Source organism: Papio anubis, chromosome 16 (genome assembly GCF_008728515.1).
Source record: "Papio anubis isolate 15944 chromosome 16, Panubis1.0, whole genome shotgun sequence".
NCBI classification, from domain to species: Eukaryota; Metazoa; Chordata; class Mammalia; order Primates; family Cercopithecidae; genus Papio; species Papio anubis.
This window is the reverse complement of record NC_044991.1, coordinates 35,213,286-35,236,914: the sequence shown is the minus strand read 5'-3', so window position 1 is coordinate 35,236,914 and position 23,629 is coordinate 35,213,286. Positions and strand designations below refer to the sequence as shown.

Genomic DNA, 23,629 nt, shown 5'->3' with positions numbered 1-23,629 from the left:
TAGTGTGATGCCTCGAGATTTGTTCTTTTTTCTTAGTCTTGCTTTGGCTATGTGTGCTCTTTTTTTGGTTCTATATGAATTTTAGAATTGTTTTTTCTAATTCTGTGAAGAATGATAGTGGTATTTTGATGGGGATTGCACCGAATTTGTAGATTGCTTTTGGCAGTATGGACATTTTCACAATATTGATTCTACCCATCCATGAGCATGGAATGTGTTTCCATTTGTTTGTATCATCTATGATTTTTTTCAGCAGTGTTTTGTAGTTTTCCTTGTAGAGGTCTTTCACCTCCTTGGTTAGGTATATTCCTAAGTTTTTTGTTTTTTATGGCTATTGTAAAAGGGGTTGATTTCCTGATTTGATTCTCTGCTTTGTCACTGTTGGTGGATATAAGATCTACTGATTTGTGTACATTAATCTTGTATCCAGAAACTTCAATGAATTCTTTTATCAGTTCTAGGGGTTTTCTGGAGGAGTCTTTAGGGTTTTCAAGGTAAATGATCATATCATCAGCAAACAGTGACAATTTGACTTCTTCTTTACTGATTTGTATGCCCTTTACTTCTTTCTCTTGTCTGATTGCTCTGGTTAGGACTTCCAGTACTATGCTGAAGAGGAGTGGTGAAAGTGGCATCCTTGTCTTGTTCCAGTTCTTGGAGGGAATGCTTTCAACTCTTGCCCATTCAGTATTATGTTGCCTTTAGGTTTGTCATAGATGGCTTTTATTATATTGAGGTATATCCCTTGTATGCCGATTGTGCTGAGAGTTTTAATCATAAAGCGATGCTGGATTTTGTCAAATGTTTTTTCTGCATCTATTGAGATAATCATATGATTTTTTTAAAAATTTTGTTTATGTGGTGTATTACATTTATTGACTTGCATATGTTAAACCATATCTGCATCCCTGGTATGAAAGTCATTTGATGACTGTGGATTATCTTTTTGACATGTTGTTGGATTTGGTTAGCTAGTATTTTGTTAAAGATTTTAGCATCTATGCTCATCAAGGATATCAGTCTGTAGTTTTCTTTTTTGGTTATGTCTTTTCTTGGTTTCGATATTAGGGTGATGCTGGCTTCATAGAAGGAAGTAGGGGGTTCCCTGTTTATCTTGTGGAATAGTGTCAAAAGGATTGGTATCAATTCTTCTTTGAACATCTGGTAGATTTCTGCTGTGAATCCATCTGGTCCTGGATTTTTATGGTTGGTAATTTTTAAATTACCATTTCAATCTCACTGCTTGTTATTGGTCTGTTAAGGGTATCTAATTCTTCCTGATTTAAACTAGGAGGGTTGTATTTTTCCAGGAATTTATACATCTCTTCTAGGTTTTCTAGCTTATGTATGTAAAAGTGTTTATAGTAACCTTGAATGATCTTTTGTATTTCTGTGGTGTCAGTTGTAATATCTCTTATTTTGCTTCTTATTGAGGTTATTTGAATTTTCTCTCTTCTTGGTTAATCTTGCTGATGGTCTATCACTTTTATTTATCTTTTCAACATTTTTTTCTTTGAGAAAAACATATATTCCCCCCTTGATTTGCCATTATGGAATAATTTCAGGTCTAGGTCATCTTTTATAACTTGCAATATGATTGGGAGAAGTATGTTATTGAGTGGCAAGTGTAATTTTAGTGAAAATATTAGCTAAATCTTTCCTGCAACTAATTCCTTCATGGCTTCCACAAACCATCTATGACATGCTTAAACTTTCTGACTTGTCCTGAATATTCTTCTTTTTAACAACCAACCATTCTTTTTAGGACAAGTATTTACCATTCATCCTTATAATCTTTTCTTGATTTCCACAACCATCAATAACATGCTTAAACCTTCTGACTTGTCCTAAACATCTCTTTTCAACAACCAACTATTTTCTTTAAGACAAGTATTTACTATCCAAGATCCTTTGTTATATAAAATCTCTTTCCTTTATAACCTTCTTTTCATAGCCAGGGTGTGACATATTACCAAACCCAATAAAAAGTCCTTGTGGGCTCAGTGACAGTAAAATTTTCATGCTTCCTTTTTGTTGGTAACTATTATTCCTGCTATAAGGATAATAATTAAGCAAAATACTATAGCAATGGAAACTCTCTGTCTGATATTCCAGTTAGAAGGTGTCACAGCATATAGTCTCACTGCAAATAGAGTCAGTATCGCAATTCCTGCAAGTGTGGTGTAGTAGATAATTTTCATCTAAATTGCCGAGACACAACATTTCCCTTTTGGGGGTCTATGAAGTTACAAATGCAATCCCATGGATAATTAAAACCTCCCTGCAAATATGCATCAAAAATAAGTTTTAATATCTGACAGCACATCTCGAGGGGAAAAGTAGAAATGACGGAAAGTAAAGGTGGGACTGAGTGGGATGAGTAGCCCTTGCTCATTTATTTGTCCTTTATGATTGTCACCTAAGATCTCCTATTTCTTCAAATTGGTATCCAGGATGTTTATCTGGGCTGTCAAGGGTTGCTCCATCAGCTTTCTAGGCTTTGATTGGAGTATGATGTATCCAGACATTGATACCTGTAACTTTTATCACATTTTGATGAATGTTGTACCTTGATATTCCAGATGAGGTCTCCAATATGAAATGGTTACATTGTCTGGGGTATATACCCTGGGGTTCATATGCACCAGGAAAATTTAGGAAACAGACACACATGAAGAGTTTAGGAGCAGAGGCTTAATAGGCAGAAGAGAAGAGAAAAAGGAACAGCTCTCTCTATATGGAGAGAAAGGTCTCTGAGCAGAAAAGACCCAAAACACATCAAATTTGTAGTGAAGCTTGAGTGGAAGAATGGTGAAACATTGATGCTTTATGAAAATTTCATAGGGACAATGACCCAAAGAAATCAGCAGTTTGCAAATGGATAACTCATTTAAGAACAGACAAGACAATGCTGAAAATGAAGCCCGTGATAGTAAAGCATCCAACATTAATTTGTGAGAAAAATATTCATCTTGTTCACGTCCTAACTGAAGAGGACCAATGATTAACTACACAAAAATAGTCAGCACAGTAGACACCTCAATTAGTTTAGTTTACAAAATTCTGTCTGAAAAATTAAAGTTGAGTAAATTTTCTACTCAGTGGGTGCCAAAACTCTTGCACCCAGATCAGCAGCAGACAAGAACAGAGGTTTTCATGGAAATTCTAATCAAATGGGATCTCCATCCTGAAGCATTTCTTCAAAGGGTTATTACAGGACATGAAATATGGCTCTACCAGTACAATCTTGAAGATGAATCACAATCTACCAAAACGGCTACCAGAAGATGGAGAGGATCCAGTCAAAGCAAAAGTGGACCAATGTAGAGCAAAAGTCATGGCAATAGTTTTTGAGATGCTCAAGGCATTTCGCTTTTTGACTTTCTGGAGGGCCAGAGAATTATAACATTTACTTATTATAAGAGTATTTTGAGAAAGTTAGCCAAAGCTTTAGCAGAAAAATGCCTAAGAAAACTTCATGAGAGAGCCCTTATCCACCATGACAATGGTCCTGCTCATTTCTCTCAGTAAACAAGGGCAATTTTGCCACAGCTTCAGTGGGAAATCATTAGGCACTCACTTCACAGGCCTAGTTTGGCTCCTCTTACTTCTTTTTTTTCTAATATTAAAAAATCTTTAAAGGGCACCAATTTTGTCAGTTAATTATGTTTTAAAAACCTGATTAACATGGTTAAATTCCCAGGACCCTCAGTTTTTTTAGGGATGGACTGAACAGCTTGTATCACTGGTTTCAAAAGTTTCTTCATCTTGCTTATGTTGAGAAATAAATTTTTATCTTTAATTCCATTTTATCACAATATTTTCGAAATCCTCTTTTACTTGGCTTGGGTACCTGGGGCACAAAATAGACAATGCACAATTTCCTGGGGCATCGATGTTATTATTCAATAATAAAACAATGGTATCTGTATTAGTTAACTAGTTTGCTCAGCAACAAAGTTGCAAAGACTGGGTGGCTTAAATAGCAGACATTTATTTTCTCATAGTTCTGGAGGCCAGAAGTACAAGATCAATGTGTCATCAGGGTTGGTTTCTCTTGAGGTTGAGGCCTCTCTCCTTGGCTTGCAGATGACTACCTTATTTCTGCCTTTTGACATGGTCACCTTCTGTGCGTGTGCACCCCTGGTGTCTCCTTGTGTGTTCAAATTTTCTCTTCTTGCAAGGACACCAGTCAGATTAGATTAGGATATACCCATATAGCATCATTTTACCTCTTTAAAGGATCTGTTTTCAAATACAATCACATTCTGAAGTGCTGGAGGAATATGAATTTGGAGGAATACAATTCAGCTCACAACAGCATTCAGATTAAAGAACAAGAAGTAAATCATTTCTATTCACGGGTGAAACAATCTGATAAATAGAAAAATGCCAAAGAATCCATTAAAAACTATTAAAGCTAATAAAAGCATTCAGTAAAGTTGCAGAATACCAAATCAACAAAAAGTTGTATTTCTATACATTATTAATAAATAACCTGAAATGAAAATTTAAAAACAATGCTATTTACTATAGTATCAAAAAATAGTATGCTTAGTAATAAATTTAACCAAGGAGGAGCAACACTTGTACACTGAAAACTAGAAAACTTTACTGAAATAAATTGAAGAATACCTAAACAAATGAAAGACGTCCTATGTTCATGGATTGAAAGACTTAATATTGTTGAGATGGCAATACACACAAAGTGATCTATAGATCTATTAATTTGCACACTTTATGTATGTACATTTTACATGAATAACAAGGGCAAAAAGAGAAAAGAAAGAAAACAAAAAGCACTTTTCATCACAGTTTGAGAGAAAAGTATCTAAATCGTATCCAATAAGCTCTTAGTTATCTTTCCAACTCCCCTCTCCTCTCCCTCACTATAGCATGCTCCCACTTTACAGAGTCTGATGACAAAACAAGATGGAATCAGAGATTCAGTATTTGTGTATCTGAAGACTATTACGGTAGTCTTAAAAAAGTCTGGCCCAAAAAATGGACCAGACTTCCCTTTACCCCCACAGGATGGTTCTAGGACCAAAGACAGATGCCAGGAAAGCTTCAACTTGGTGGTAACCAGTGTTCATGTCTGAGAGCTGCCCATGGAACCATATGCCATGTGGTACATCATGCTCCCATCCCTGCCTGGGTCCGAGCAGAACCTTAGAGTCTTCTGTCTGGACACTGCTAAGGGCACTGTCCAGTTCTACTAATTGGACCAGACCAGAAGCAACTCCTCCTACCTCGACTGGCTGCTGCTGCCTGACCCATCCACCTCAGCTTCCCCAGTGAGATCAGGACACAGTTATTTTTGTGAATTTCAGACAATGGAGCTTCTATGCAAAATTTTGTGACCCTGGGTGGACAAAGTTGGTGATGCTGACAAAGAATGATGTCTAGGGAGGCAACCAGGGCATCTGCAGAGAAGCAGAGAGCTTCTAGTTCCTAATAGACATAACTTAAACCTTAAGAGATGCCGAGATATCAGGGAAGGTGTGCAGAGGACCCTGCAACTGATGCATCCCTCAAACCAGTTTCAGGAATGACAAGCATAGCCCCAGCTCCAGAGCCCCCAGCTGCATGGTCAATTCCTCCAGGATTGTCTGGCCTGGAGAGAGCCCCCCACCCAAAGTTACACCTTCTTCCGGGATGGCATCCCCAGACTGCTCAATGGGGGCCATGAGAGCCTGGGCCCCTTGTTCCTCCAAGACAACTCTGAAGGGTTATCTCAGCCTTCAAAGTCCCCATAGAGTGGGCAGGGGTCTCAGCAGTCAGCACGCTCTCTCTGCATTGCTCTGTGTCTTTCTCATCCCTTTCCAGTAGTGATCCCAGGAGCACCCCTAATGATACTGAAGAAGAAAGAGTTAAAAGACAAGACAAAATGTGAGTGTCCTTTTAGTTCCCCAAGCTGTAAGCAGCTCTTTCCTTAGCAACCTAACATATCAGTTCACAGTTTCTGTGTTTATTTTTTCTCCCAGCCACAGCAAATGTAGACCGCTTGCTTTGGGCTGAATGTTGAAGAAGGCAGTACCCTTGGCAGGCAGAAGGGCTGTGGGCTGTCCGTCTTCCTCTTCCTCTGCTCAGGCAAACAATGGCAGGATCCAGTTGCTTATCTGCCTGCTTATCTAGCAAGCTGCCGGGTGGGGTGTCTGGATCCCGCAGGGGCAGTCAGTGATAGCCCTTAGCTCAGCACTGCCCTCCTGTGCTGGGGCAGGCATGGCAAGGCCCATGGAGTTGCTTCCCTCAGATAACCTTGTGTTTCCACCTGGAGAGGGGAAATAAAGACACATCACATCATTGGATTATGAGGAGTAAATTACAGAAGGCATGCACACAGTGATGGCATTCAAAAAAAGATCAGCTGTGGCCACCACTGTCTCAGCTCTTCGAACTTGGACTTGCAGGACTGACCTCACTTGCAGGGACTGTGGCAAATTTCTCCCCATTTACTGTGCCCTTCTGTTGACACTAAAATAGCTGTAGGTATGCATGGTGAGGCAATGTTAGACTTTATCCAAGAGTCAGGTTGCAAGACCAAGCTTCTCTACTTCCTGGCTATCTAGCTTTAAACAAGTCATATCTTTGAGCCTCCATTTTCTCACAACTCATTTCTCATGGAAGGATAAACTTGAGAATCTGGTGAAATAACTCATATAAGAGGTCTTGACAGCCCCAGCAAGCACTGGCTGATTCGAAGTCCACGGTGTAAAATGTAAGAAGGATTTGGTTATGCTGATGAGTAAATTTACCTGATCAGGACAGGTAGAGAAGCTCAAACTGACCAACAATACAGTGGCTGGGAAAAGAGGAGACCTCTAAGAACCTGTTATCTGAATGGTGGGCTGAGGAGGGCACTCCTAGAAAAAGGGATGACGTGGTCTTGAGTGTATTCTGCTCAGATCCATCTACTGTTTTATGAAACACCCTCCTACGGCTCCATTTCCTGAACACAGTGGCCTGTCTTGTGTCGTTGAACATGTTCTATGGCCTGCCAGGAATGTCTTCCTTCTCCCCTCCCATGCTTACCTCCACGCCAGTAAACTCTTATTCATCCCTCAAAACCCCAGCTCTGTCATCAAGTCTTCCAGGAAGGCTCTCCCAGCACCATCCTCACCTGTGGGTGGGTTTTGCACCACATCTATGCTTTGACCTGGGCTGCTGTTGGACAGTTGCTGTGAGCCCAGACCACTCTGAGAGCATGTGAAACACGCTTCATGGCATGAACAAGAGCTCAAGAATGGTAGCTGGGGTTCAGTCTGCCACTGCAAATATCAAAAGCTGTCCTTGTTGAGTCAACCCTCCCAGAGCAGGAAGAGCAGAGGGTCTGGGAAAACAACGCCAAGGAGAGAGACAGGGCACTTGTAAGTTATGCGGCCTCCCTGCTGGGACAGAGGGAACCCTTGCTGGAGATGAGCAGGGCCTGAGTCTGAGGGTGGCCCTGCCGAAAGCACAGTAATAGGAATTGTAATCAGCTAAGAGCAAGAAATCTACTTTGTTTTTCTAATGCTATTCTTTGCTTTCTAGATAAAACAGCATGTGAGCATCTCTGGAGTTGGTGTCCCCAGAGTCCACCTCCTGGATATTGCCAGCTGCCTGGACCAACCTTTCCAAAAGATCAGCCAGGTTACAGTGAGGGTCAAAGGTGAGCCATGGGCCTCAGCAGCTGCTGGGTGGATGGTGTGTGGGACTCAGAAAGTGACGTTCTCTCCCCGCCAGCCCCCTTCCTCAGTCTCTTGCTCCAAATCCTGGACCACACACTGCGTGCTATGGCTCCATCACTGTGCTGGGTGAGAGGTGGAGGACTGTCCAGCTGAGAGCCACCCAGGAGGCCCACCCAGGAGACCCAGCCCAGGCCTCTCCTTGGAACCTGAAGAACTCCAGGGAGCTGATGGGACACTGGGGCCCGGATCAGCCCCTGCCCCTCCCTGAGGGTGCCTGAGGACACCTTCACTGTTCCAGAGAAGCAGGCCCTCCCCATGGCTGGGGACAGTTGCAGCAGCTGTGGACAGATGATGGGAGGGAGCATCCTTTCCCAAACCCTACAGGCAGGCGAGCATTCACCACGTGTTTTTACAGAAATAAAGAAAGAAAAGGAAACCAGGATTGTACCTGAGGTCAGGCAGGCAGGGCTCGACTCAGCACTGGGAAGATTGCTAGAAGCCTTGGGCCTCTCTACAAGAACCGAACCCACATGCGATCTCCTCTGCAAGGTGGAGGCCATGCACCTGCCCTCCTGCTTCTGAGCTCCAGTCTCCTCACTGTGACCCTGGCCCCACTGCAGCAAAGAGACACTGGGTATGAGCCCTTCTTTCTCCTCCTTGCCAGAAGGTGGGGAGATGCATTGGTTGAGGGTCTAGACTTATTTTCATCCCAAAAGACTTTCTTTTTTTATTATTATTATACTTTAAATTCTAGGGTACATCTGCACAACATACAGGTTTGACACATAGGTATACATGTGCCATGTTGGTTTGCTGCACCCATCAACTCATCATTTACATTCGGTATTTCTCCTAATGCTATCCTTCCCCCAGCCCTCCACCCCCTGACAGGCCCCGGTGTGTGATGTTCCCCACCCTGTGTCCAAGTGATCTCATTGTTAAATTCTCACCTGTAAGTGAGAACATGCGGTGTTTGGTTTTCTGTCCTTGTGATAGTTTGCTGAGAATGATGGTTTCCAGCTTCATCCATGTACTTACAAAGGACATGAACTCATGCTTTTTTATGGCTGCATAGTATTCCATTGCATATATGTGCCACATTTTCTTAATCCAGTCTATCATTGATGAACATGTGGGTTGGTTCCAGGTCTTTGCTATTGTGAGTAGTGCCACAATAACCATAAATGTGCATGTGTCTTTATAGTAGCATGATTCACAATCCTTTGGGTATATACCCAGTAATGGGATTGCTGGGTCAAATGGTATTTCTTGCTCTAGATCCTTGAGGAATTGCCACAGTGTCTTCCACAATGGTTGAACTAATTTACACTCCCACCAGCAGTGTAAAAGCGTTCCTATTTCTCCATATCCTCTCCAGCATCTGTTGTTTCCTGACTTTTTAATGACTGACATTCTAACTGGTGTGAGATGGTATCTCATTGTGGTTTTCATTTGCATTTCTCTCATGGCGAGTGACGATGAGCATTTTTTCATGTGTCTGTTGACTGTATAAATGTCTTCTTTTGAGAAGTTTCTGTTCATATATTTTGCCCACTTTTTGATGGGGTTGTTTGTTTTTTTCTTGTAAATTTGTTTGAGTTATTTATAGATTCTGGATATCAGCCATTTGTCAGATGAGTAGATTGCAAACATTTTCTCCCATTCTGTAGGTTGCCTGTTCACTCTGATGGTAGTTTCTTTTGCCTTGCAGAAGCTCTTTAGTTCAATTAGATCCCATTTGTCTACTTTGGCTTTTGTTGCCATTGCTTTTGGTGTTTTAGTCATGAAGTCCTTGCCCATTCCCGTGTCCTGAATGGTATTGCCTAGGTTTTCTTCTAGGGTTTTGATGGTTTTAGGTCTACCATTTAAGTCTTTAATCCATTATGAATTAATTTTTGTATAAGGTGTAAGGAAAGGATCCAGTTTCAGTTTTCTATATATGGCTAGCCAGTTATCCCAGCACCACTTATTAAATAGGGAATCCTTTTCCCTTTCTTGTTTTTGTCAGGTTTGTCAAAAATCAGATGGTTGTAGATGTGTAGGTTATTTCTGAGGTCTCTGTTCTATTCCATTGGTCTATCTATCTGTTTTGGTACCAGTACCATGCTGTTTTCATTATTGTAGCCTTGTAGTATAGTTTGAAGTCAGGTAGCATGATGCCTCCAGCTTTGTTCTTTTTGCTTAGGATTGTCTTGGCTACGTGGGCTCTTTTTGGTTCCATATGAACTTTAAAGTAGTTTTTTCCAATTCTGTGAAGAAAGTCATTGGTAACTTGATGGGGATGGCATTGAATCTATAAATTACCTTGGGCAGTATGGCCATTTTCACGATATTGATTCTTCCTATCCATGAGCGTGGAATGTTCTTCCGTTGGTTTGTGTCCTCTTTTATTTCATTGAGCAGTGATTTGTAGTTCTCCTTGAAGAGGTCCTTCAAATCCCTTGTAAGTTGGATTCCTAGGTATTTTATTTTCTGTGTAGCAATTGTGAATAGGAGTTCACTCGTGATTTGGCTCTCTGTTTGTCTGTTACCGGTGTATAGGAATGCTTGTGACTTATGCACATTGATTTTGTATCCTGAGACTTTGCTGAAGTTGCTTCATTTTGTTATTCACCCAGTAGTCATTCAGGAGTAGGTTGTTCACTTTCCATGTAGTTGTGTGGTTTTGAGTAAATTTCTTAATCCTGCGTTCTAATTTGATTGCACTGTGGTCTGAGAGAGTTTGTTGTGATTTCTGTTCTTTTCCATTTGTTGAGGAGTGCTTTACTTCCAATTATGTGGCCAATTTTATAATAAGGGTGATGCGGTGCTGAGAAGAATGTATATTTTGTTAATTTGGGGTGGAGAGTTCTATAGATGTCTATTAGGTCTGCTTGGTGCAGAGCTGAGTTCAAGTCCTCGATATCCTTGTTAACTTTCTGTCTCATTGATCTGTCTAATATTGACAGTGGGGTGTTAAAGTCTCCCATTATTTTTGTGTGGGAGTCTAAGTCTCTTTGTAGGTCTCTAAGGACTTGCTTTATGAATCTGGGTGCTCCTGCATTGGGTGCATATACATTTAGGATAGTTAACTCTTCTTGTTGAATTGATCCCTTTATGATTATGTAATGACCTTCTTTGTCTCTTGATCTTTGTTGGTTTAAAGTCTGTTTTATCAGAGACTAGAATTGCAGACTCTGCTTTTCTTTTGCTTTCTATTTGCTTGGTAGATCTTTCTCCATCCCTTTATTTTGATTCTATGTGTGTCTTCGCACATGAGATGGGTCTCCTGAATATAGCACACTGATGGGTCTTGACTCTTTATCCAATTTGCCAGTCTGTGTCTTTGAATTGGGGCATTTAGCCCATTTACATTTCAGGTTAATATTGTTATATGTAAATTTGATCCTGTCATTATGATGTTGACTGGTTATTTTGCCCATTAATTGATGCAGTTTCTTCCTAGCATCAATGGTCTTTACAGTTTGGCATGTTTTTTGCAGTGACTGGTACCAGTTGTTTCCCTCCACGTTTAGTGGTTTCTTCAGGAGCTCTTGTAAAGCAGGACTGGTGGTGACAAAATCTCTAAGCATTTGCTTGCCTGTAAAGGATTTTATTTCTCCTTCACTTATGAAGTGTAGTTTGGCTGGATATGAAATTCTGGGTTGAAAATTCTTTTCTTTAACAATGTTGAATATTGGCCCCCACTCTTCTGGCTTGTAGGGTTTCTGCTGAGAGATTCACTGTTAGTCTGATGGGCTTCCCTTTATGGGTAACTCAACCTTTCTCTCTGGCTGCCTTTAACATTTTTTCCTTCATTTCAACCTTGGTGAATCTGACAATTATGTGTCTTGGGGTTGCTCATCTCGAGGAGTCTCTTTGTGGTGCTCTCTGTATTTCCTGAATTTTAATGTTGGCCTGCCTTGCTAGGTTGGGGGAGTTCTCCTGGATAATATCCTGAAGGGTGTTTTCCAACTTAGTTCCATTCTCCCCATCACTTTCAGGTACACCGATCGAATGTAGATTTGGTCTTTTCACATAGTCTCATATTTCTTGGAGGCTTTGTTCATTTCTTTTTACTCTTTTTTCTCTAACCTTATATTCTCACTTTATTTCATTAGTTTGATCTTCAATCACTGATACCCTTTCTTCCACTTGATCGAATCAGTTACTGAAGCTTGTGCTTGTGTCATGAGGTTCTCATGCCACGGTTTTCAGCTCCATCAGGTCATTTAAGATCTTCTCTACACGGTTTATTCTAGTTAGCCATTCTTCTAACCTTTTTTCAAGATTTTTAGCTTCATTGCAATGGGTTTGAACATACTACTTTAGCTTGGAGAAGTTTGTTATTACCGACCTTCTGAAGCCTACTTCTGTCAACTTGTCAAAGTCCTTCTCTGTCCAGCTTTGTTCTGTTGCTGGCAAGGAGCTGTGATCCTTTGGAGGAGAAGAGGTGCTCTGATTTTTAGAATTTTTGGCTTTTCTACTCTGTTTTCTCCCCATCTTTGTGGTTTTATCTACCTTTGGTCTTTGATGTTGGTGATGATGGGATTTTGGTGTAGATGTCCTTTTTGTTGATGTTGATGTTATTCCTTTTTGTTTGTTAGTTTTCCTTCTAATAGTGAGGTCCCTCAGTTGCAGGTCTGTTGGAGTTTTCTGGAGGTCCACTCCATACCCTGTTTGCCTGGGTATCACCAGCGGAGGCTGCAGAACAGCAAATATTGCAGAACAGCCAATATTGCTGTCTGGTCTTTCCTCTGGAAGCTTTGTCCCAGAGGGGCACCTGCCTATATGAGTTGTCTCTTAGCCATTACTGGGAGGTAGGCTACATGGGGGTCAGGAAACCTCTTGAGGAGGCAGTCTGTTCATTCTCAGAGCTCAAACGCCATGCTGGGAGAACCACTTCAGAGCTCTTCAGAGCTGTCAGACAGGGGTGTTTAAGTCTGCAGAAGTTTCTGCTGTCTTTTGTTCAGTTATGCCCTGCCCACAGAGGTGGAGTCTAGAGGCAGTAGGCCTTCCTGAACTCTGATGGGCTCTGGCCAGTTGAAGCTTCCTGGCCACTTTGTTTACTTACTCAAGCCCCAGCAATTGTGGACACCCCTCCCCCAGCCAAGCTGCTGCCTCACAGTTCAATCTCAGACTGCTGCACTAGCAGAGAGCAAGGCTTCGTGGGTATGGGACCCACCAAGCCAGGCATGGGAGAGAATCTCCTTGTCTGCCAGCTGCTAAGACCTTGGGAAAAGCGCAGTATTTGGGCAGAATTGTCCTATTTTTCCAGGTACAGTCTGTCATGCCTTCCCTTGGTTAGGAAAAGGAAATCCCTCGACCCCTTGTGTTTCCCAGTTGAGGCAACACCCTACACTGCTTCAGCTCACCCTCTGTGAGCTGCAACCACTGTCCAACCAGTGCCAGTGGGATGAACCAGGTACCTCAGTTGGAAATGCAGAAATTACCCATCTTATGTGTCAGTCACGCTGGCAGCTGCAGACCGGAGCTGTTCCTATTTGGCCATCTTGGAACAGAGCCCCCTCCCAAAAATCTTTCTCTGGCTAACTCTGATGCTTTTTTGGGTTCTTACCTAAATTTCCCCTTCTCCTTCTGTGGCACAGCCAGTTTTATTTTTTTGTCCTTATCACTACCCTTGCTGTCTCCTCAAATCATCCAGAGCCACTGTTGTTTCCTAGAACATTGGCAAGCACATTGACAGAGTGCCCACATTGTACTGAACTCTGAAGGGAATAGTCTTGTCCCCATCACTCAGGTGGGGAAACTGAGGTGAGGTTAGTTTAAAGTGGGTAAGCAGTGGGTCTGGAATTGGAGCTCTGGCTGGCTGGCTCTTCCCACCACAGCAGGAGGCCACTGGAGGCTCCAAGGGCTCTGAAATGTTGAGAACTGCCCTGTGGGTACCCGGGAAGAGGGCAAGAACACAGCATTACTTCCTTGGGTACAGTTTAGCTCCTCAGAGGGGTTTTCCGAGCTGTCCTGGGTCCTGTGAGGGAGGTAGAAATTACATTTCACTGGGGAACAGCCAGGGTCACCTCCTTGCCTGAGGCCCCACCATCCCATCAGCCTGGATGGGCCTCCTCAGCAGTCACACTTGCCCCTAGGCTGAGAAGGGGCGGGACTCAGCTCCACAGAGTCTCCCAGGGCCTCAGGCAGGTACTGCAGGCTGATTCCATCTCCAGGTTCTCAAGAAAAATAAAAAAGTCAACTGCCCAAAAGATTTCTCTTAGCACCCACAGCAAGTTAGGCTGGCAGGTGGAGCCTGTGCTGGGGTAGTCTCGTCCACCAGGCCTGATGTTCCATGTGAAGAGACTGGTGAGCACCAGGTGACCCCACCCAGGTGCACGTGGCTCTGTCAGGTACAGGCAAGTCTCTGCCCACTGATGGAACACCACGAGGGCCCAGACAAAGCAGAGCCTTGCTCACCGGGTGTCTGCTGGTGCTGCCATCACCAAGGAACACACCCCAGGCAGCTTAAACCACAGACGTTTATTCTTGCACTGTGCTAGACATCAGAAGTCTGAGATCAAGGTTCTGGACGGCCTGGATCCCCCTGAGGGTGGCTGGCCGGTCCAGTGCAGGCCTCCCACCTTGGCTGGGGGACAGCCATCTGCTCCCCGGCTCTCCACATCACCTTCCCCCTGTGCCTGTCTCTCTCCAGATCTCCCCTTTCTGCAAAGACACCAGTCCTACTGGATCAGGGCCCACCCGTGTGACTTCACTTTTACTTGAGTACCTCTCACAGACCCTAACTCCAAATCGGGTCACATGCTGAGGTACTGGGTGTGAGGACCTTGACATTTGTATTTTGAGGGGGACATCATTTAACCTGCACCACCAAGGACAGAGCCAAAGACCCTGGGATGACAGGCCCAGAACAGGACCTGGTGGAGGCTCTTCTTTAGGGGAGAGAGGGAAATGGGAGCCACCACTGGCAGAGCCTGAGGGCAGGGCAGCCAGAAAGAAGCCATGGGAGTCCCCACCGTGGAAGCCCCCGCCGAGCAGCCTGTGTCCCCTGAAGCAGACCCTGACGTGAGGACTGGGGAGTACATGTTTATTAGAGAGGATCCACAGAAGGAGGAGAGAACCAGGTAGGGAAGGAGGGAAGCCCAGGGCAGGGCTCTAGAGAGAGGATGACCCTCAGAAGCAGGAGAGGCTGGTCTTGCTGGCACCTTCTGCGGGAGGAGGGTGCACCCGAGACCAGACTCAGCAAGAGGTGTGAGCCCCGGGAGCAGCCCCACTCCAGGTCTTCTGCAGGAGTGACCTGGCTGCCACCAGGCTGCCCTGCCCAGCTCAGCAGGTCCTGTGGGTGCAGGCAGGCAGAGGGGCAGCGAGAGATCTGGGACGCGGACAGAACCACAGTTGCCACACTCCTCACGGCTCCCTACCTCCTCTGACATCAGAGTGAGCAGGGAGTCTCCGCTGCCTTCGCTTTCCAGCCCCACACACCTCCCTGCAGCCTGGCTGTGCCCCCTGCACCACTGGAACCTGCTGAGCCGTGCAGGGCAGCCTGGTGGTGACCGGAACACTCTTACAGAGGACCTGGAGCTGGGCTGCTCCCGGGGCTCCCGTCTCCTGCTGGGTCTGGTCTCAGGTGCACCCTCGTCCCGCAGGAGGTGGGGGCAAGAGCAACTTCAGCCCCTTTGCTCCCCGTGGTCTATGCATGGACAGGGTGTAAATTCAGGAGACCTAAGTTGTGTGGTGTGTGCATTGTGTGTGTAGAGGGGGTGTCTGTGTGTCCTGTTGGTGAATATTTGTGTGATATGTGTGTAGTTATGCTCATGTGTCCTGACTCTGTGAGGGTGTGATGGAAGAGTGTGTGTCAGAGAGAGGTTTGACTTGTGTGTGATGTGTGCATGTGGTGTCTGTGTGTGATGTCTGTGTGTTGGGTGGGTTTGTGTGTGTGTATGTAGTGTCTGTGTGTGTGATGTCAGTGTGTTGTGTGATGGATCTGATGGTGGCGTTCAGGTGATATCGAGGTTCCCAGGTATCATTCCAGTGATCGTCGGCGTGACTGAGTGTCGATGTGGATCTGATGTTAATGGCGCACGGTGGCATCCAGCGGCGTCAGGTAATCTTATTACTGCATGATCCAGGTCAGGCATTCCAGGGCACGCAATTATCGGCGTGGTTCTGGTCTGCACAGAGGTCCGTACCGGTGATACTCCATATTCAGGTGCGATCGTCGAGTATTCAGGCATAACTACGGCATGATCGTCGATACGCATCCCAGGCAGGCAGGAGGTGATCGCCCGCCGCAGGTATCTTAAGTACGCTGGATCAGCGGTTCAGGCGGCGGATCTGATGCGCGGATCGCCCAGCAACAGGTATCCTTGATGCGGCAGCGGTGATCCCATGCGCGGATCGTCCAGCATCAGGTGGATCTGACAGGCAATGACGTGCACGTAACGGCCCAAAGGACGTCAGGTGATTCACGTGACGTCGGCGCACAAAAAGATCTGATGCAATGCGCGATTGGCGCGGTCAGGCGTAATTACGGCGAGGCGTGATCCAGTGATGCGGGATTACGCGGCGGTATCCAACTGACCCGATATGTATTCATGCAGCAGCAAGGACTTAAGGCAAGTAACGTCCATTCAGGCAAGATTCGACACCCGGTCGTTGATCGTCATCAATGTGGATCTGATGCGCACAGGGAGTGGATCAGCGCGGATGGCATTCATGTGCGGCAGGAGGTCCAGGCACCATCCGGCGGCACGGTGGACGACAGGATCGCCGAGGCACAGGCGATCTCGATGCGCGGACGCCTGAGCAAGGCCCAGGTATCCTGATGCGGTACGCGATCCAGGCGGCGATCCGTCCACGCGGCTCCAGGCATCTACGCATCAACTGTCCTGACGTGGCATCCACGCGTTGATCAGCGCGCGGTAATGTCAGTATGTTGTGTGTGAGTTTATATATGTCTGTGTGATGTTGGTGTGTTGTGTGTGGGTTTATGAGTGTGATGGTGTCTGTGTGATGTTGGTGTGTTGTGTGGGTTTGTGTGTGCATGGTGTCTGTGTGATGTTGGTGTGCTGGTGTGGCTTGTGCATGGTGTCCAAAGATGCCAGGTTGTGTGGGTTTGTGTGTGTGCATGGTGTCTGTGTGATGTTGGTGTGTTGTGTGGGTGTGTGTGTGTGCCTGTGGTTTCTGCCTATGGGAGGAGGTTTGCTCACAGATGGAGAAGAAGGAGCTCTACAGGCAAAGCTCTCAGGGCTGTGGAGGAGGGGACGCAGTCCTGAGAACTTCCTCTGAGTCAGAAGGCCAAGAAAGGTAGGATTTTAAAGGAACAGAGAACCCTGGCGGGCGAGGTGAACCTGAGCTCCTCGGGCCATCCGTTGTCCTCTGGAGCAGAGAGGCAGGCCCATGAGGGTTATTTTCAGAATTCTGCCTGCTTCTCGGAGTGAAATGAAGACCCTCTGGGGTCCCCCTGATGTCACCAATGTTGCCCATCTCGGGGCATCTCTGGTCCAGACCTGGCTGGGAGAGAGAGCTGTGAGTGGAGGTGCATTGGGTGGGGGTTGGTGGGAGGGGTGGGCTGGCTTTTCCTCAGCCCCCAGACTTAGTCAGATAAGGTCACACACAAGTGCTTGGAAGTACTGGGAGGAAGTGTGATCCTGAGTCTTGGCACACTTGATCATGTGTGACAGGGACTTAAGAAAAACCCCTAATTACAGCCATGTGGGGTTTGTCTCCCTTCTGAAGCCTAGCGCCCGTCTGCTCAAGGCAAGGGTTTGACCAAGGTCCTAAGAGACCCCTTCTCTCCCTTAGGCAGAAGTCCTCCTGGCAGGGTATGCCCACGCTGGTTAGTGCTGCTGCAAAGATGAGCCGAAGACCATGAGAGACCCCAGGTGGTCCTTCTGGGGAAAAGAAATGGGTTTTGGCCCCAAACCCTTTTGCTGCATTTTTCCCCTATCCCTGGGAAGCCATGAGACCTCAAATCTGTGTTGCCAAGGAGGAGAGCAGCTGTTGCCAGGTGATAATATGACATGCTTGGGGAAAGTAAGTGGCTGCCAGACATGGCTGAGAGCTGTTGTCACTGGCATCAAGTGCGTGTCTCCAAGCCTCATCGCACGGCGTCCCTCAACGTGAGGCCACATGGCAAGTGGGCCGCGGATCTCCCCTGCCCTTTGCAAGCACGTAAGACAGCAGGTTTTGCAGATACCTTGTGGCGCAGGGGAATTTCCTTTGGCCAGGTCTGAAGAAGTAAAGTAGCAGGCACAGAGAACAAAGCCAAGGCTTTCAAAAGGCAAGGAGCCAAAAAATTTTTCAAAATAAAAGTAGTTTCAAAATGTCTCTGTTATTGGTAGTCTCATTTTTTTTAAATGTAGGAAATAGTCAAGTATTAAAATAACCAAAATGAAACAAGTGACTCATGGGCTGAGACGGAAGGAGGAAGACAAAGAATGAAAACAGAACAGAGAGGGAAGTTCTGGATGTATTTGCTTTGGGATTACATGTGTGCATGTCTTGTTTTTCCCTTTTATATCTCCCTCATCTGAAATATGTAGCATAGAAAAATTTAAACTGTAAGAGGAAAGCTTTTTCCAAAGAGTGAAGTTTACCAAACTGTGGCCTGAGATCTATATTCACATTCTAAAAAACCGTGCCAAATTCCCCATGCTAACAGCAGCCCCAGACCAAAGAGCAGCTCTTGTCTTGACCGAAGTGAATAACTGTCTTAACACCAAGTGACTAGAAACCATCTGTCTCGAGACCAGAGAGGAGACCTGTGGTCAGTGATGCTGTTCAGCAAATACTTACCATTTCAGACCTCCAGGCTCAGGGAGGGATTGGCCACCCTGGTCCCCTAGGAAGATGGGGCCATGCGCTGGCTCTGGACAGTGGTCACGATGGAAATGGCATCTGCTCCTGCAGGCCAAAGAGTTTAATTGCCTCCAGAACTCTCCTTACCTCTGCAACAGTGACCAATAATGTTCCAGGTAGCACTTCTTCCATCACCTTGAATCCCAGAGTAAGAATGAGATGGACCGGAGCCCCCCAGATAAGCTGTAGTGAACATGTAATGTGCAGATGAAATCAACTGTTGTTTTTTAAATTCAGTAAGTGTGAATTACATAGCACAACTATACTTATCTTAATTGATAGAAGATGAGTTTGTTTTTTAGCTGACCAATAGTAAAAATCCAATAAACAGATGAATAAAATAATAAATAGATGGATGGATGGATGGATGGATGGATGGGTGGATGGATGGATGGATGGATCAGTGGATAGGTGGGTGGATAGATGGAGCTGTTAGATATGGCTCTTTGTTTATAAATCTCAACCACAAACTTTGTCACTTCTCCAAAATAAAACTCCTACATGGTAGAGACTCTGTGGATGTTATTAAAATGAGAGAGCTATTAGAAGCCAAGAGATGAGGCTGATTTTGACCTCTAGCTTAAGAATATTTGGTGCCACTGCACATAAGCTTTACCTACCATTGACCAAAAGGGACCCTCTATGGACACGTCAGGAAGGAAGTTCTTCAGCCTGCAGGCACTTCTGTTCAGGGTAGGGGTTCAGGTTATCTAAACTCCAACCAAGTGTGACCAATAACTCTTGTTGCTCTACAGCCTCACCAAGAACACAAGGAAATATGCTGTCACTTTTGATTAAAAAGCATGTCTGTGATTGTTGATGTGCAGATATAAAGAGCCAAGCATGGAGAAAGAAGAACAAGCATTAAAACATACCTCAGTGACCACCACCACCCCTCACATACCCGCCCTGTCCTGGGTCCCCTTCTGCAGGTGCCCTCTTCAAAGTATCAGAGACAAACCAGAGAAACAACATAACCCGTGACCAGTGAGGATATTTCAGTTCCAGACCTAGGACCTGGGACGAATTTGGGGGGAAAAGTGCTTTCCTTTTTTATCATCTACTCAGAGGATGTTGACTGACAGCCAAAACCACTCAAAGGCTACAAAATCCAGCTTTATGGTTTTAAGAATAGTCAAACTTGCATGTGAAATCATCAGAGAATGGAGATTTGCCCCCTGTCCAGGTAGGCTCTTCAATTTGCAGTTCAGATATAAAAAAAGGTCTCATTTGTTTACTTACCTGTTTTGTGTATATTTTTATTTTCTGTTAAGTATGATGTTTGATATAAAAAAAAATCTTTCTAGCTGAGAATGGCTTCTGGGGTTAGCCAGTTCTTAGAGACAGCAAAGGACTCAGCTGGGAGCATGCTTATGATGCACCAAGTAACCCATCCAGAGCCATTCCCTTCTATCTGGCCTGTACATCTCAGAAGGTAATATTCCTATACTTTGACAAGCCCAGGGTCAGCTACCAGACAACTAGAGACCACCAAAAGCCCCCCAAACTTATTCCAATTGGCCAATCCTAAATTGTTCACTCTGCCCTGTTTTGCCTTTACTGTTGTAACCAAAATAAGGACTGAGGTCCCAGCTGTCCCCAGCTGCTGTCTTCTGCCACTTGACCAAAGCTTGATGCTTCCAGTGTGACCCTGAGTGGTATGCGTTGGCCTCCTCTCTGGAACTGCGCATGTAATCAACTTTGTCTTTCTCGTGTCTCCTCAGCGGCGGCATCTGACTGATTATCTCATAAAGAGACACAAAACATTACTGTTTCTGTTTCTGATCTTTAAAGCCGATGAGAATGGACATGCCCAGTGCTGCTGGGCAAGGCAATAGGTGCTCAGCGCTGCTGTGGGAAAATGAACTCCTGCAATCTTTCTTTGGGAAACATCAACAAGGTTTGCCAACCTTTAACATGTGCACGTGCTGCCTCCCAGCCACTCCAATTCCAGAAGTCTATCCTAAGGAGATAGTGAGTTAATTGCAAACATGAATATCCAAAAATGTTTATCACTGTTTTTTATAGAATCATGAAAATTTGGAAACAGCTACCATGGACCATGGTAGGGGATGGAATAAATAAACTTTGATGCCACATGCAGTTGAATGCTAGGCAGTCATAAAACCTGCATTTGGAAAAAATTGTGTGCCGCGAGAAAATACTGTATGATAAAGATCTTTTAAGGTTGTATGACATTTTCTGTAAGATTCAGTTTAATTGTGTTAAGTCTGTATGCATACAATGCTATTAACATCAACATGCTCTGAGGCGGATTATAGGAGATTTTTATTCACATCTCAGTACTTTTGTGCATCTTCAAATTCTTGACTATAAAAATCTGCTTGTCTAGAATAAGAAAAAAAGTGTATAATTTTTTAATTGATGGAGAAACAAACCCTGAATGATAGAAACCAACAGCTTTGTCAGTTATTCACAATTAATACTATCAGTATTTAGTAGCTCTCTTTAAGCATGCAGGTTTACAAAACACCACTGGTTTATCATTTGGTGAATCAAGACCCATTTTCTTGAGTGTAAAGGCTCTGGCATGGTGAAAACACTGAACACTTAATTCACAAGAGCTCAAGCAAGACTTGGCAATAAAAAAAAAAAAAAGTCATTTTATGGATAAAGAACAAAGCCAAGGGCCTAGCAAATGGAGATGGCCCTTTCTTTTCTTTGTTAAAATTGATCATTGGTCATTGATGGAACATGGAATTTGGGGTTTGGGAGGATTCATTGTTTGTTATTTGTGGTGGGGAAAAAAAAGAGTTTTCAAAACAGGCTTTGGCATAGCCCGGCCTGGGGTCAGGCTGAACTGTAAAAGCATTTCTATGATTATTGAGCTACCTCAGTAGACTGAGTGTGAAGGGCTCTAGATCCCAAGACTGGGCCCAGAGAAGTTGTCATGCATATGTAGGCAGCTCACACACCTCTGACCTCATGCAGTGATAATTAGCTCCCAAACTCAGTCTCAATTTGTTCACACAACCTTTACCACTCCCAACCTCCACTCATCAATGATCTGGGCTGGATGTACTCAGTGGTGTTAATTTGGTGTTAATTTATGTTCAGATATTAAGCAATGCTTATGGGATAAGCTAAAATCTTGTCCCTCCCTGGGCTGTGGGCAGAGTAGCCCACACAATCAGCACATCTCATTGCCAGCTGCTGAACCCCTGCTTCTGGGTGATAAACACTGAAGAGTGTGAACATTACACCAGGAACACTTGTCATTCACTAGCTCCTGGCAGGAGCCAGCAGAATCCCTTCAAACCTCTTCATGCATAACCCTTAAGCCACTTATCTCCTGGGCCACATCAGGTGACATCATCAGATGTAGACCTGCATTTACAAGCTCACTACCCAAGACTTTGAAACTATCTCCCCACCTATTCCCAAAATGAAGATGTTAACGTCCTCTTAGGAGAAAATAGAGAAGTGGCTTTCTCCAAAAGTCATTCGTACCCAGAAGACTGTGGAGGGTAAACATTCAGACCAGACCAAAGGTACTGTTATCTTATGTTTTGATTTGGTTTGTTTTTCCTGTTTTCTGGTCAATTCCTTTGGCTCTTTTTCCTGGGGCCCAACTTTGGAGGCAAGCCCAGGTCCATGCACTCCAGATCATGCAATCAGGCATGACTGGGATCTTCACTAAGAGAAAGTTGGAACCTGAGAGAGCTGCCTTCCATGAAGCTGGGACACCCCCACCAACACTGGGCCATTGCTGTGGAGTTTGTGGAGACTGCCATCAATGCGACGATAACAATAATAAAGATAAACTCAAAGCTACAATGGATCAAAGGCTTAGGCTGTATCCAGCTTTCTTTTAAGCACCTTACATAATTCATCTCATTTAAGGCTCCAAATAACATCATTGAAGACAAGATTGTATTCTAGACCCACACAATTTAGAGGACAGACAGAACCCGGGAACTTTCAAAACACCAGGGGAACATCTTTTAAAGAGGCAGAGGCAGCTCCTAAAAATATTTGATTCCCATATGTGTGAGACCTATGCAAGCACATTGGAAAAATGATATGCAGTATAATACATATTATATTGGTATTGTAGGGATTATTGTTATAGTCATGTTACAGAAAACTAGCTCAATGTAATAAAGGCTATATATAAAAAACCCACAGTTAACATCATACTCAATGGTGAAAGATTGAAATATTTTTCTCTAAGATCAGGCAGAAGAAAAGGGTGCCCATTTTCACCACTTTTTCTCAATATTGTAAGGGAAGACTAAGCCGGAGCAATGAATCAAGAAAAATAAATAAAAAGACATCCAAATGGTAAAGTAGAAGTAAAATTATCTCCGCTCACAGATGACATCATCTTTTAAGTAGAAAACCATTTAGATCACATACACACACACACACACTCACACTTTAGTACCTTGAAGTGTTTCTAGTTCCTTTAAATAAAGTTAGGTTGTTGATGTCAGATCTTCTGTTTTAATGTGTTTATAGCTATAGATGTTTTTAAGTTAAAAATAAAAAAATGAATTCAGCAGGAGAGAAAATTCAGAAAGTTTCAGGATTCAAAATTAACATACAAAAATTAGTTGCATTTCTATACATTAACAATGAATAATCTGAAAAGGAAATTAAGAAAACAATCCCACTGATGATAGCATCAGAATAAATATTTTATTCTAAGAATAAAATACTTAGACGCAAACATAAGGAGGTAAAAGATTTGTACACTGAAAGCTAAAACAAATTGCTGAAAGATATTTAAAGCGTAAGTAAATGAAAAGAAGCTCTGTGTTCTTGAATTGGAAAACTTAATATTGTTAACCAGTCAGTACTACCCAAAATGATCTACCAATTCAATACAATCCCTGTAAAGATCCTAGTGACTTTTTGTGCAGAAATACAAAAATCTATTCTAAAATTATATGAATCTCAAAGAACCTCAAACAGCCAGAGCAATATTTAAAAAGAGGAACAAAACTGAAAGTCTTTCACTTCCTGATTTCAAAACTTACTACAAAACGACAGTAATCAGGACCCCTCCTTTTCACCATATATGATAATTAACTCAAGATGGAGAGAAGATGTACCTGTAAGACCTCAGACTAGAAGAATCCTAGAAGAAAACCTAGGAAACACCATTTTGGACATTGGCCTTGGGA

General features: G+C 43.9%; 1 long non-coding RNA gene across 1 annotated transcript; it reads right to left on the bottom strand.

Moving 5' to 3' along the window:
* Positions 1 to 4,590: 4,590 nt before the first annotated feature.
* LOC108580683 lies at positions 4,591 to 23,113 on the bottom strand. The gene is made up of 2 exons (XR_002515262.2): positions 18,567 to 23,113; positions 4,591 to 6,274 (listed from the first exon to the last, which is right to left on the bottom strand). It is a non-coding gene; the product is annotated as an uncharacterized LOC108580683 (long non-coding RNA).
* Positions 23,114 to 23,629: the final 516 nt, after the last annotated feature.